Below are 13,546 nucleotides of genomic sequence, written 5' to 3'. Positions count from 1 at the left end.
AATGCAAGACGACATGTCCTTTATGAAACAGAATCAGAAAACCATCATGAGGAAAGGATGGGACACTGGTAGACCAAACACCGTGATGAAACATTTAAATTACCACTTGCAATGACCGTGAAGGAAATGCCTACTGAAAGCAGGGTCTTAGCAGACGTCATATCTGCTGCAATACATCTTAAGTGGGAGGGAGGGGTGGGGGTACAGGAGTTAAATCTGTCAGACTGTGAGGCTGCTTCTCAGTGCTAATTGATATTGTCTAAAGTACTGTGGCCATGAATATGTGTGGTGATGAATTCTAAGGCTGTAGGTCAGGAGGCAGGAACATAACGTTAGGTTGGGCTGGATTTATCAATTGGCATGGATCCATGAGAGATTGTGTATTCAGTGAGCTAATCCAAACAGCTGAGAATAGCTTTACCAGTGTTTCTATTCTGAGTTAAGTGGAGATAACAGAAATTCTTTAGTATTAGATGAAACAGTGATTCTCAACCCCGTTAGACCTAACGCCCCCATTTTATGATGCTTTTTGACCATATACCCTTTATTCTCAAATTAAATTCATAGTTAGTATAACCGACTGATACATATTTTAATCAACACAATATCCTCACGGTAACATAAAGAAATAAAAGGGAAGTATTATTATTTCAGTGTGTGAATGCTTAGGCACAGCCCCGCTGGAAGACACAGCGAAGTAACCTAACCATGTCTGGAGCCAGACGTGGAATTCCCTGGTCTTGTGTAAACGTTTTGTTAATAGTGCTGAACGGTATGCAAAATGAATTTCTTACTGTGCGTTATGGTCAAAAATTTTGAGAAAAGCTTCCCTCCAGAACCTGTGCCCACGGATCTCTCCGGGCTCATTTCATGCCACTCTCCCCTGGTCCTGATGCTTCGTCACACGGGCCTTCTGTGGCTTCTTTTATAACTGCCAGACCTTTGCTTTGCAGGGCCTTAGCCCATGCAATGCCCTGCTGGCATTGTTCCTCCTACCAGGTCTCCCATAGATGGCTTCTTTGGTGTTTTGGGTCTCAAGTTAAAAGTCTCCAACTCAGAGGGGACTTCTGCGACCACCCTATTTAATTAGCTCCCCACTGTTATTTTCTCAATATCCCATTCCTTCAAAACACAAGTCACAATGTTTAACACAATATTTTAAAAAGATGGTTAAGGTCTGTGTCTACTACTAGAATATAAGGTCCTTGGGAACAGGGGCTTTTTCAGTCTTTGTTGTACCCCAGCATTGTGTAAACTCCACCCCGTATTGTTATAGTCAAGTCTTGACAGTTGTGAATAAAACCCATATCACATCCTCAGATTTGCCAACGTGAATAATTTATAAGTACTTGTAAAATACTCCTCAGCCTTGACAGATGCCGAAAGAGTTCTGTGCAGATTGTAGTAATGGAGGCGAATTTCCGTAATAAGTTCCTATCTGACCCCATCTCTCTTGTTACTTTGCTTCCTTAGTGGAGGATGTTTGGTGGTGGCTGTCGAAACGCCATTAAATCGTTGTTTAAAGTTCCATCTAGCTTTTTAGCTCGGCCACACAGCACTGATCAAAGGTTGTCTTGAGGAAATGAGGCAATCCCTTTTTCTTGGCTTGGAATCCACCTGAACACTCACCAAGAGTCTTTGTTTGGCTGAGTGAGCCCAACATTATGAATGAATAGCCCCTTTACCAACAAACAATGGCCTCGAGCTGGGCACTAGCTGGTTGAGAGGTGTTCACCTCCTAGCGGGTAATTATTTCCAGAAATCTAGCAACCACTAGAATGATTCAATTCCTACCGCGTCCTAGAGACTTAACAAACTTAAAAATGTTTTTGAAAACATTTTGTAGTTTTCTTGCTGCAAACTTTTCAATTTCAAAAGTCACGGTTTCATACTGAAATTGTGACGTTATAAATTTTTTTTCTTGAAATGATTATGGAATTTATAGATTAGAATCTAAGAGACTGATTTCAACTCTTCGAACACGGGGAGCTGATAGCGTACATTGATCAAATGTGCAGTTTGCCATGAATACCTTTACCCCTGCACCTGAAGAGATATGAAGATCCTAAACAGAGTCACAGCCGTGACCTGCAAATGTTTACTGCAGGAAGTTAAACATCAGACCTGCAGCGGGGGTTAATCAACAGTCGATTTCTAATAGTTTGCTGACAAAGGCAACCTTATTCCATGTGTTTCTGAGACCCACCGGAGTTAGTTCCTGTGACCTCACAGTGAAAACAACAAGTGTGCTTTGCCTCAATGGCCTGAGAAGCCATGGGGTCCTTCAAAACCAAAGGTAAACTTTAGAATGAGAAAAACAACGTTTCAACTGATTTTCCTCCAAATGTACTGCTGCAGGTGAAGTAAACTGGGGTTGCTCCCCAGCCGCCTTGTGAATTGGAGCACTTCATGCTGAGTCAGGTCCGCTTGGTAACACACCACCACGCTGCTGCCTTTAGCTCCATTGTTGGCGGGTATTTACTTTCCAGCTAGAAAGACCTTCCCAAGAGTGTTCATTCTCTCTCCGTCTCTCTTAGGCCCTCGACCTTTGTTCACAGTGCTCCAGCCCTGTATGGTGGGACTTAGGTTGAGTTTTGAATGCTAACAAGGCAAGATTAGATTTATCTTAAAAAATACCATTTGAAGATACTATCCATGTCTTGCTGTGTCTTGAATTCATCCCAGTCCACTTTTACACAAGATGTCTAATCAAAATGTTCAAGGCATCTTGAGACCTCAGATTTCAAAAAGAAAAAAAGACAACAAAAAACCCAGAAGCTCCTTCATTTCTTGCTATTGCTTGGAATCAGCCTCTTTCGTTCCTTTGCTGTCTGTATCTGTCAACTTTCGGGCTCCTCAGCTGGCCTTCAGTCTTTCTCCTGGTGACACCTTAGCCTTTAACACTGAGGTATGCGGTTCCCTATGTTACATCACAAGGACATTAGGCAGGTACAGCTTTCAAGAAGGGGTTTCCCGATTGGCACATTTTCCTGTGACATTTCCATTTGCATTTATCTAATTACACATTTTTATTTAAAAATTTTAAGCATAAAATTGTTTCTGTGAGAACTAAGGTGAATGCTTTGGAAACAATGAGATCGGAGAACTTCAGATTGCTTAGGTGTCAAATTAGACGTGGGTTAAGCACTGAGTATGACAGGCATAAACAGATCTGATCAAACATCTCAAGCACAGTAGAGCAGCCAGCTTGCCACAGAGCTAATGCTATGGGCATCAGCTAGGTCAGGTGGGTGGAGGGCCTTAAAAGAGAGGCTTCTTTAATGTTGACTTAAGCCATTTTTATGATATTCCCTATTTTTAAAATATGTCATAGGTGTGATGAACGGTGTCAGAGAAATGCAATTGAACACATGAAGTAAGAGAGACTGATGAGTAACTTAACTATGATAATAGAAAGGGAACAAAACATCCCAAAGGAAATGCCATGTCACCTGATGATTATGAACAAACAACAGAACCTGACTCTAGATATTTAAGCAGCTTATTAAAAGATGTTTTAAAAGGATATTGGATGAATGTTATTTGACTTGATAAAGATGTCCAATGAAGTGGGGGGAAGGACACTGAATGTCCACGGAGTATTTTTCAACACTACCAAGCAATTAACCTGGAGATAGGGCAGATCCCACAGGATAAGAGCACAGTACAAGACTGTCCCCCACCCCACACTTCAGACACCAATTGCAAGTCCACCTTGTCACCTCTGCTATAGATCAGAGGTTCCCAAGATCCCTTCCTTGAGTTCAATCTGCTGGAGTGGCTCACATAACTTGGAGAAACATTTCAGTTACTAGATCACCAGTGTATTATGAAAGGATATAACTCAGGAACCACCAGAGGGAAGAGATGCACAGAGCGAGGTATGTGGGAAGGGGCACGGAGCTTCCATGCTTCCAGAGAGGGCCCTTCTCCCCATATTGCCAAGTAATCACCAACCTGGGTGCTCTCTGAACCCCTTCCTTTCTGGGTTTCTATGGGGGCTTCATTCCATAGCTGTGCATGATGACTAAATCACTGGCTACTAGTGACTGAACTCAATCTCTACCCCGATCCCCTTCCCAGAGGTGGAGGAGGCGGCTGAGGGTTGGGGGGGACCCTGAAAGCTCCAACCCTTCATCACATGGTTGGTTCCCCGAGCAACCAGCTCCCATCCTTAGGTGACTTATGGGTTTTAGAAAAGTCACCCCATTAACATAACAAAAGACATCTTTAGTGCTGTCATCACTGTGACAAAGATCAAATACGTATTTCTTATTATAAATATACTAGAGGCCTGATGCATGAAATTCATGCAAGAGTAGGCCTTCCTTCCCCTGGCTGCCGGCACCGGCTTCCCTCCGGGACCTGGGCTTCCCTCGCAGCCCCGGCTTCGTCCGGAAGGTCGTCCGGAAGGACGTCCAGTTTAATTAGCATATTCCACTTTCATTATTATAGATATTTCTTATTACAAGTCACAGGACAGCTCACAGAATCCATGGGAGGACTGGAGAAAACAGGCTTGAGGCTACACTTCCAGGAACAAAACTGAAAACTTTGGTGCAAAACTGGTCTGATGAGGAACCTACGCCTGGGGCCCTGCTCTCCCCACCTTGGAGGACACACCCTGGCTCTCTGCCAGGGACTGACTTCACAGTGTTCATCCTGGGCGAGAACTCAGCCTTAGGACCACAGTCGTCCTCTCTGCCCTTCAACCTTAGGACCACAGTCGTCCTCTCTGCCCTTGTCTTCAATTGTTTCATAGCAGGGTGTCCCCACCCATCCCAATCATTCTACCCTAAACCATTCCACTCTTTTTCTAGTCCATGAGCTACCCTCTGATTGTAAGTTCTTTAGAAAGATACTTGTTAAATATATATATATATATATATATAAAATTGATTTTACAGAGAGGGAGGGAGAGGGACAGAATCAGAAACATTGGTCAGCTGCCTCCTGTATGCCTCTACTGGGGATCGAGATCGCAACCTTAACCAGAATCGAACCCAGGCCCCTTCAGTCCATGGGCCAACGCTCTATCCACTGAGCCAAACTGGTTAGGGCAGAAAGAAACTAACTTTTCATGGCTACGAGATAAAATGCATTGCATTTGTAAGTCTATTGGGACATGCTTTGAGCTGGCCTCGCCTGGAGTTTTCCAATCCCCCATTACTATAGTCATCCTCCGGCTGCCTAAAGGTGGTTTTTATTATCTCAACAGGCAAACGCCGGCTAGAAGTATTCAGTAATTCAAGTTTTTCAGCATTTATGAGGTACAGACATGACTTGCATGCCTCTATCCTTACTCCCTCTCCGAGATCAAAGAGACGGGTATGGAGAAATGGTGTTTAAGTCAGGCAGTCACATATCTAAAATGAAGCTCATTCCCCTGTCCCTTAGTGTTTGGTAGTTCCCTCCAGCGACAAATTCACAGAAAAAAAAGAGAGTGAGTGACTCCCTGGGGCAGTGCGTGTCCACATAGTTCCCTTGGGGCCTGAGTCTGTGGGCCAGCCAGATCTGGCAGATGTCCCAGGTGGCCCAGGGCTCCAGCTCCTCCGGCCAGAGTGATCCCTTCACTGGGTGTGTCTTCCAAACCTGCAGCTCATAAGTTGCCATGAATGTGCGTTCACCAGTTAAAACATACTCTGGCTTAGACTTTTAATAATATGCAAAGAATCCAAGGTAAGTATTCCAAAAGAAATAGGATTTGGAATTCCTAGTGAGAGGGAAACAAAGGCATTACTGTTAAAACTCTGGTGTGAATCTGTGTAGAAGGCCGAGCTCCATAAATTTGGCTTCCAGTACTCAAAACCACAATAGGAAACTCACTTGTTCTATTGAATACTTGCCTCTTTGCTTCACTAATATATACAATATAAACTACCTATTACTGATTTTTTTTTTAATCATAGGGGTTTATTGGCCCCTATAACTGAAGAGCCCAGAGTGGGCCTAGGCTTCAGGCATAGTTGCATCAGGGCTCTGCCTGTCTCTCTCTCTTTCCTTAGTTGTGCTGGCTTTGTACCTACGCTGGCTTCCTTTGTGGTACCAAGAAGGCTCTTCGCGGTAGGGCTACTTGTTGGAAAATCATCTGATGATTTCGCTATAGGTTTAGCGAATTGTTTTACTTGCCTTTAAAATCTAGCAAAGGCAGAGTCTTTGACGAAAGGTTCTTCACTGAACTTCCGGTGCTGGACAATGTACAAGGGTTAGGTCACCATCGGGACGTGGATATCCTCAGTGTCCAAGCCCATGGGGTCCCTTCAAGTTACACAGCTCTGCTCAAGGAAGATGGCGGCGTAGGTAAACACCGGAGACCGCTGCCGCATACAACCATTTCAAAAATACAACTAAAAGACGGAACGGACATCACCCAGAACCACAGGAAGGCTGGCTGAAGAGAGACTCTACAACTAGAAGGAAAGAGAACAGCAAACCGAGGCTCAGAGGAGGCGCAGTGTGGAAAATACAAAGGTACCGAGGTGCGCGCGAAAGCGGGCTGGTGGCTGAGGGCGCGGTTGTCGTTTTCGGTCGGGAGTGAGTCTCAGACTCTGGGCTCCAGATCCGGGCGAGTCTCTAGGGATTCAGACTCAGACGGGAGAAGCGGGATTATCCGGCATCACTTGGAACCTGAGGGCAGCTTTCTCTCCGAGGTTTGCAGCGGCTGCCGGGGTTCTGAGAAGCAGAGCCTCTGGGAACGGGACTGAGAGCGGCCATAATTGCTCCCTCCGCCCGCCCTGTTGAGCCCGCCCCGCCCAAGCCCTGCGCACAGCCATTTGCCGATCGCCTCAGGCAAAGGCTGGATTAGCGCCTTCCCAGAGGACTGAAGTTTTCCACATAGCTGATTCCTACAGCCAGTCGGCCTGGTGGTCAAATCCCTCTAGTGTTAACTACAACAATTAAGGCTTGGCTAGAACAAGACTGCACACAAAGACCACAAGGGGGTGCACCAAGAAAGCATAAAAGATGCGGAGACAAAAAAACATGACAGAAATGGAGGATATGGAGCTAAGAATCGCAATTTTGAGGGCTTGCTATAAACTTGAGCAGAGCCTCACGAAAACTAATGAGACCCTCGATACTACGATAAAGAAATTAGAAAGTAAGCATACACGGACTGAAATAAAGAATATTATACCCAATAGCAGACCAGAGGAGCACAAGAATCAAACCAAAGATTCGACAAAAAACACCCAACTGGAAAAGCAAAATGAAAAAAGAATCCGAAAGTGTGAAGATAGTGTAAGGAGCCTCTGGGACAGCTTCAAGCGCACTAATATCAGAATAATAGGGGTGCCAGAAGATGAGAGACAGCAAGATATTGAAAACCTATTTGAAGAAATAATGGCAGAAAACTTCCCCCACCTGGTGAAAGAAATGGACTTACAGGTCCAAGAAGCGAAGAGAACCCCAAACAAAAGGAATCCAAAGAGGACCACACCAAGACACATCATCATTAAAATGCCAAGAGCAAAAGACAAAGAGAGAATCTTAAAAGCAGCAAGAGAAAGAGACTCAATTACCTACAAGGGAATACCCATACGACTGTCAGCTGATTTCTCAACAGAAACTTTGCAGGCCAGAAGGGAATGGCAAGAAATATTCAAAGTACTGAATACCAAGAACCTACAACCAAGATTACTTTATCCAGCAAAGCTATCATTCAGAATTGAAGGTCAGATAAAGAGCTTCACAGATAAGGAAAAGCTAAAGGACTTCATCACCACTAAACCAGTATTATACGAAATGCTGAAAGGTTTCCTTTAAGAAGAGGAAGAAGAAAAAGGTAAAGATACAAATTGTGAACAACAAACATGCATCTATCAACAAGTGAATCTAAGAATCAAGTGAATAAATAATCTGATGTACAGAATGAACTGGTGATTACAATGAATCAGGGACATAGAAGGGGAATGGACTGACTATTCTTGGGGGGGGCGGGAAGGGGAATGGGAGATGCGGGAAGAGAATGGACAAAAATCGTGCACCTATGGATGAGGACAGTGGGTGGGGAGTGACGGCGGAGGGTGGGGCGGGAACTGGGAGAAGGGGAGTTATGGGAAAAAAAGAGGAACAAATGTAATCAGAACAATAAAGATTTAATTAAAAAAAAAAAAAAGTTACACAGCTCTGCTCGTCACATGGCAGTGGAGCGCCCAAGCCTTTGCGTATTTGGCAGCCCTGCCACTCAGGGCTAAGCCTTCCTGCATTACCATAAGGCCATTTTTGTCAGAGTTCTTCCATTACAACGAGGAACCCTAAACAATAATGTGAAGACTCTGAAATCAATAAAAAATATTTAAAAAATTTTCCAGTGTATCATTCTCTATTATTATACTTTAAAAATGCAGGGTCATTTCTAGTTCTAGTATAATTGTTAAGTGAATGTCCTGAAATAGCTCTAATGACATTTTCTCTGGGGTACATGTAGCCTGTGTTTGTTAGTGTGTGGTTGCCTATAGTGTGTGGACTGGAGGGGTGGGTGGGTTGGGGGGTAGCAATACTTATATCAGACAAAACAGACTTTAAAAAAAGGCTATTGTAAAAGACAAAGAAGGACATTACATAATGATAAAGTGATCCATTCAACAAGAGACTATAACCATTGTAAACATTTATGTACCCAACTTAGGAGCACCTAAATATATAAAGCAAATGCTGATGGACATAAAGGGGGAGATAGACAGTAATGCAGACACAGGAGGGGACTTCAATGCCCCATTGACACCGATGGATCGACCTTCTGGACAGAAAATCAACAAGGAAACACAGACATAAATGACACATTAGACCAGATGGATTTAATTTATATTTTCAAAGCATTTCACCCCAAGCAGCAGAATATGCATTCTTTTTCAAGTGCACACAGAATATTTTCCAGGATAGAGCACACATTAGGACACAAGTCTCAATAAATGTAAGAAGACTGAAATCATATCAAGCATCTTCTCTGACCACAATGGTGTGAAACTAGGTATCAATTATAAGGCGGGAAAAACCTTGAAAAATACACAAACACATGGAGGCTAAATAATATGTTACTAAACAATGAATGGGTTAACAATGAGATCAAGGAAGATATCAAAAGATACCTGAGACAAATAAAAATGAACACACAACAACCCCAAATCTATGAGACACAGCAAAAGCTGTCCTAAGAGGGAAATTCATATCATTACAGGCCTACCTCAAGAAACAAGAAAAATCTCAAGTAAACAATCTGATTGTACACCTAAAGGAACTAGGAAAAAAACAAAACGATGAACAAAGCCCAAAGTGATGAGGAGAAAAAAGGAAATAATAAAGATCAGAGTGGAAATAAACAAAGTCTAAAAAAAATACAAAAGATCAATGAAACCAAGAGCTGGTTCTTTAAAAAGCAAAACAATATTGATAAACCTTGAACATGACTCATCAAGGAAAAAGAGAGAGGACCCAAATAAGTAAAATCAGAAGTGAGAGAGAAGTAACAACTGACACCACAGAAATACAAAGGATTATAAGCAAGTACTACAAACCATTATATGCCAACAAACTGGACAATCTGGAAGAAATGGATAAATTCCTAGAAATATACAATCTTCCAAGACTAAATCAGGAAGACACAGAAAATCTGAACCATTTAGAATAAACAAAATTGATGCAGAAAACAAAAACAAAACTCCCGACAAACAGATACCTGGACTGTATGGCTTCATAGGCAAATTTTACCAAACATTCAATGAACTAACACTTATTCTCAAACTCTTCCAGAAATTCCAGATGAGGGAATACTCCCAAGCTCATTTTATGAGGCCAGCATTATCTTAATTCCACAACCAGATAAAGACACCACAAAGAAAATAGGCCACTATCTCTGATGAACATAAATGCAAAAATCCTCCACAAAATACTAGCAAACTGAATTCAGCAATACATTAAAAATACACCACGATCAAGGGGGATTTATTACTGGAATGCAAGGTTGGTACAATATCCGCAAATCAATCAGTATGATACACCGCATAAACAAATCAAAGGATAAAAATCATACAATCATATCAATAGACACAGAAAAAGCATTTGATAAAACCCAGTACCCAGTTATGATAAAAACTCTCAGCTAAGTGGGAATAGAGGGAACATACCTCAACATAATAAAGGCCATAGAATGGCAAACCCATGGCGAACATCATGTCAAGTACAGCATAGGAAATAAGGTCAGTAATATTGCAATAACTGTGGATGGTGCCAGGTGGGTACTGGAAATATCGAGGGGATCACTTTGTAAAGTATATCATTGTCTAACCACTATGATGTACGCCTGGAACTAAAACAAGATAGTACTGAATGTAAACTATAATTGAAAAATAGAATTTAAAAAAATTAAATAAAAAATATGTTTGCTGTACGATTAGATGCTATGCACTCTTCCACATGAAGGCTATTGTCATCTGAGTGTCCTATGCTGCCAAGATGGAAGTGTATGACTTCTGATAGTGATTAAGGCAAATGTGTGTGGGCCATTAGCTTTTTACCACCAAAGCTATAGTCATTGGTTTTAGGCTGTGCCTTGACCATACCCTGTATTGCCTCTTGTTAGTAGAATCTTTGTGCCCTGAAACATGTCTGGTGAGTCATGTAAAATGAAATTAAAATCCCGTGTCTATCCCAAAAACTGCTAAAAACAAAAACAGAACACAAAACAAGGACCAGGGAGTGAGTCCACATTGTCAAAGTCTGAAGACTTAGCAGAACATCATTTTGAGGTTAAAGAGGTGTAGGACCTTAGAGAAATGTGTCTGAGCTTGTCCTTTAGCAAAGTGGTGTGCTGTCTGCTTCTGAGTCAGAGGCTGCGGCTGGCAGGCCTGCAGGAATGCTTCAGGCTCCACCCAGCCCTTTGGGATGGGGGCCCTTAAACAGCCCAAAAGCTCTCCAGTGCCCTCTTCTGGTAAAACGAGGGGGTGCATGCTCCCAAGAGAGCTGGTTTTCCATGCACCCACCATTCATAGTATTTGTTTCAAAGTTAACGTCAAAATGTTAAGGAAGAGGGAAAGATGAGTGTTCTAAGAAAGGAAAACTAAAGTATTTGGGAATAAATTGCTGATTTGAGTGTTTATTAATATTTATTTTGTTCAACTGAGAAAACCAAAGGGGAAAACAAACACAACTACATTTCACAGCTTATGTTAGCACCTCTACCAATTAAAATAAAGTATAACGGTAAAACAATATAACGATAATAATAAGATATAAGAATAAAAACCAAATCTCCACCATAAAAAACTTCTAGTATCCCCAAATCCCCAGATGCACTCATTTAGTGTTTTTTTGACCAATGTGAGCCTTATTTAAATGCTTATCATGTAGGGAAATACGAAAATAATGTTACTAGTATTAAGGAGTACTCCGTATTTATCTGTGTTCCTTATATCTCAACTGCCCTTTGGGAATGACTGCTTGATGGAAAAAACTTTCCTTCCCTTGCAGCTGTCAAAGACTAAGATTTTCCTCTTCACCTCCTTTAGTTCTTTACTCAAATGTCACCTACCCTCCCCACTCTGTATAAAAATTGTATCTCCAGCCGCCCTCCAAAACTCTTCCATCCCTACTCACCCCTCCCCATATTTTTATCATTTTCCTTAGCACTTACCACCATCTAATGTGCTATAAATTTTACTTTTTCAAATTGAGGTGTAATTCATATAGCATACAATTCACCCATTTACAGTATACGGTTCAATGATTTTTAGTTTATTCTCAGAATTGTACAACCATCACTACAGTCAATTGTAGTACATTCTCATCACCCCAGAAAGACCTCCTGGGCCCATTAGTAGTCAGTCTCCAATTCCCCTCAAAACATTTTCCTAGGCAACCACTAATCTACTTCCTGTCTCTTTAGATTTGACAGTTTTGGACATTTCATGTAAATGAAATACCAGGTTATGTGGGCTTCTGTGACTGATTTCATTCATTTGGCATGTTTTCAAGTTTCTTCCATGTTGTAGCATGTATCAGTACTTCATGGTCCGTACTAAACACAATAATCTATTGACCATTTGCACCCTTCACTAGGATTCTGAAGACATTAATTTTGTCTTTTATTTTTATAACTTTGATATCTATGGATTGCCCAGCACATAGCAGGTTCCTAACAATTGTTTGCTTTGGGAGGCAGGGGATGGGAGGGGAGTTGTTTTTGAACTTTCCACTAGGACAAGTGGTATCTATTATTCTGAACCTAAAAATAAAAACCCCATCACGATTTATTTAAAAAGAAACATTTTGGAGAAATGCTAGAGTAATAGATTTTACTTTGGATGAGTGAAATACATAGTTAGGTATAATTTTAAACAAAATCCAGAACTCCTGACAAGAGGAAAAACCTTTAGAGTCAAAACATGATGAATGTTGTAATTATTCCCTGAACTCATGTAACACAATAGTAATACTAATATTTTCCTAAAAATAAACTCCAAATTTAACACAGTGTCCTTCCAAATGAGCGAGGAAGGCAGGTGTTTTCCCAAGGCTGTGGGAACTGTGGGCCCCAGGGCAAGGCTTTCCAGCTAGACAGTAAACAAAAGTTATTCCAATTGGCTCAATGTGAGAATAAAATAACAGAAACCAGTGGTCTCTGTTTTTACTCCAAAATATATTATCTTGAGAAGACTTTTATTGTGAAAGTGTTCATGGTTTGCACACATTAAATTACTCTTTAGCTGGAAATTTGCCTCCCGTTTCACAGTTACATAATATAATCTTTTTTTTGTGTGTGAGAATTTTGAGCAGCACAACAGGCACATGAAAATAGACTAACCTGTCCTTCTTGGCAGAAAGGAGCTGCCTTGTTTAAAATGTAAAGAAACATTTGTTTTGGGAACCATGTGAATCAGTTGGGGAAACTCTAGGTCGCTGGATTTGTCCCTAGGGTTTCCTCTGGCAATAAGTAGAGGTCTCCGTGTACTATCGCCTCCGAGTGTAAACATCCATTTTCTCTCAGGTGTGTGGAGTTGCAGGTGGCGCATGCATTTGTTAGGTCATGATGACCTGGAAGGTGACTCACAATCACCCAGAAAAGGTATGAAGACCCTAAGAAATCCTACCTTGGGGTGAGAATTCTGTCACGGGGTGATTCCAAGGAGAGAGGGGTGGGGGGCACCGCTCAGAGCCGCGTTCCAGAACGCCCCATGCCTAAGCCCCGCCCCCGCCACAACGCCCCGCCTACAGTCCCGCCCTCCAGCCCCTATAGAACCGTTCCCTCACGCCCCGCCTCCGCCACCACACCCCGCCCTCCATAAAAGCCCCCGCCCCACACCCCCGCCTTCGGCCTCCTATAGAATGAGCCTCTTCACGCCCCGCCCCCCCCCTCCCTCATTGCCCCAGTTAGGATGAAAATCTTAAAGTTCCCTTTATTAATATATTTTTTCTCATTTCTCCTTCGCTAAAGTAAAGTTCTAGCTGTCTTAAATGGAACGCGGGCGCCTCCTGAGATGAACCTGTCCTAGATTATTTGGATCCCTCTCGGATGGGGTATCGGTTACTTACTTTTTCCCCAAAAACCAAC

Source organism: Myotis lucifugus, unplaced genomic scaffold (assembly GCF_000147115.1).
Source record: "Myotis lucifugus unplaced genomic scaffold, Myoluc2.0 scaffold_54, whole genome shotgun sequence".
Lineage (NCBI taxonomy): Eukaryota > Metazoa > Chordata > Mammalia > Chiroptera > Vespertilionidae > Myotis > Myotis lucifugus.
The sequence above is the reverse complement of the archived record's forward strand: the minus strand, read 5'-3'. Positions refer to the sequence as shown.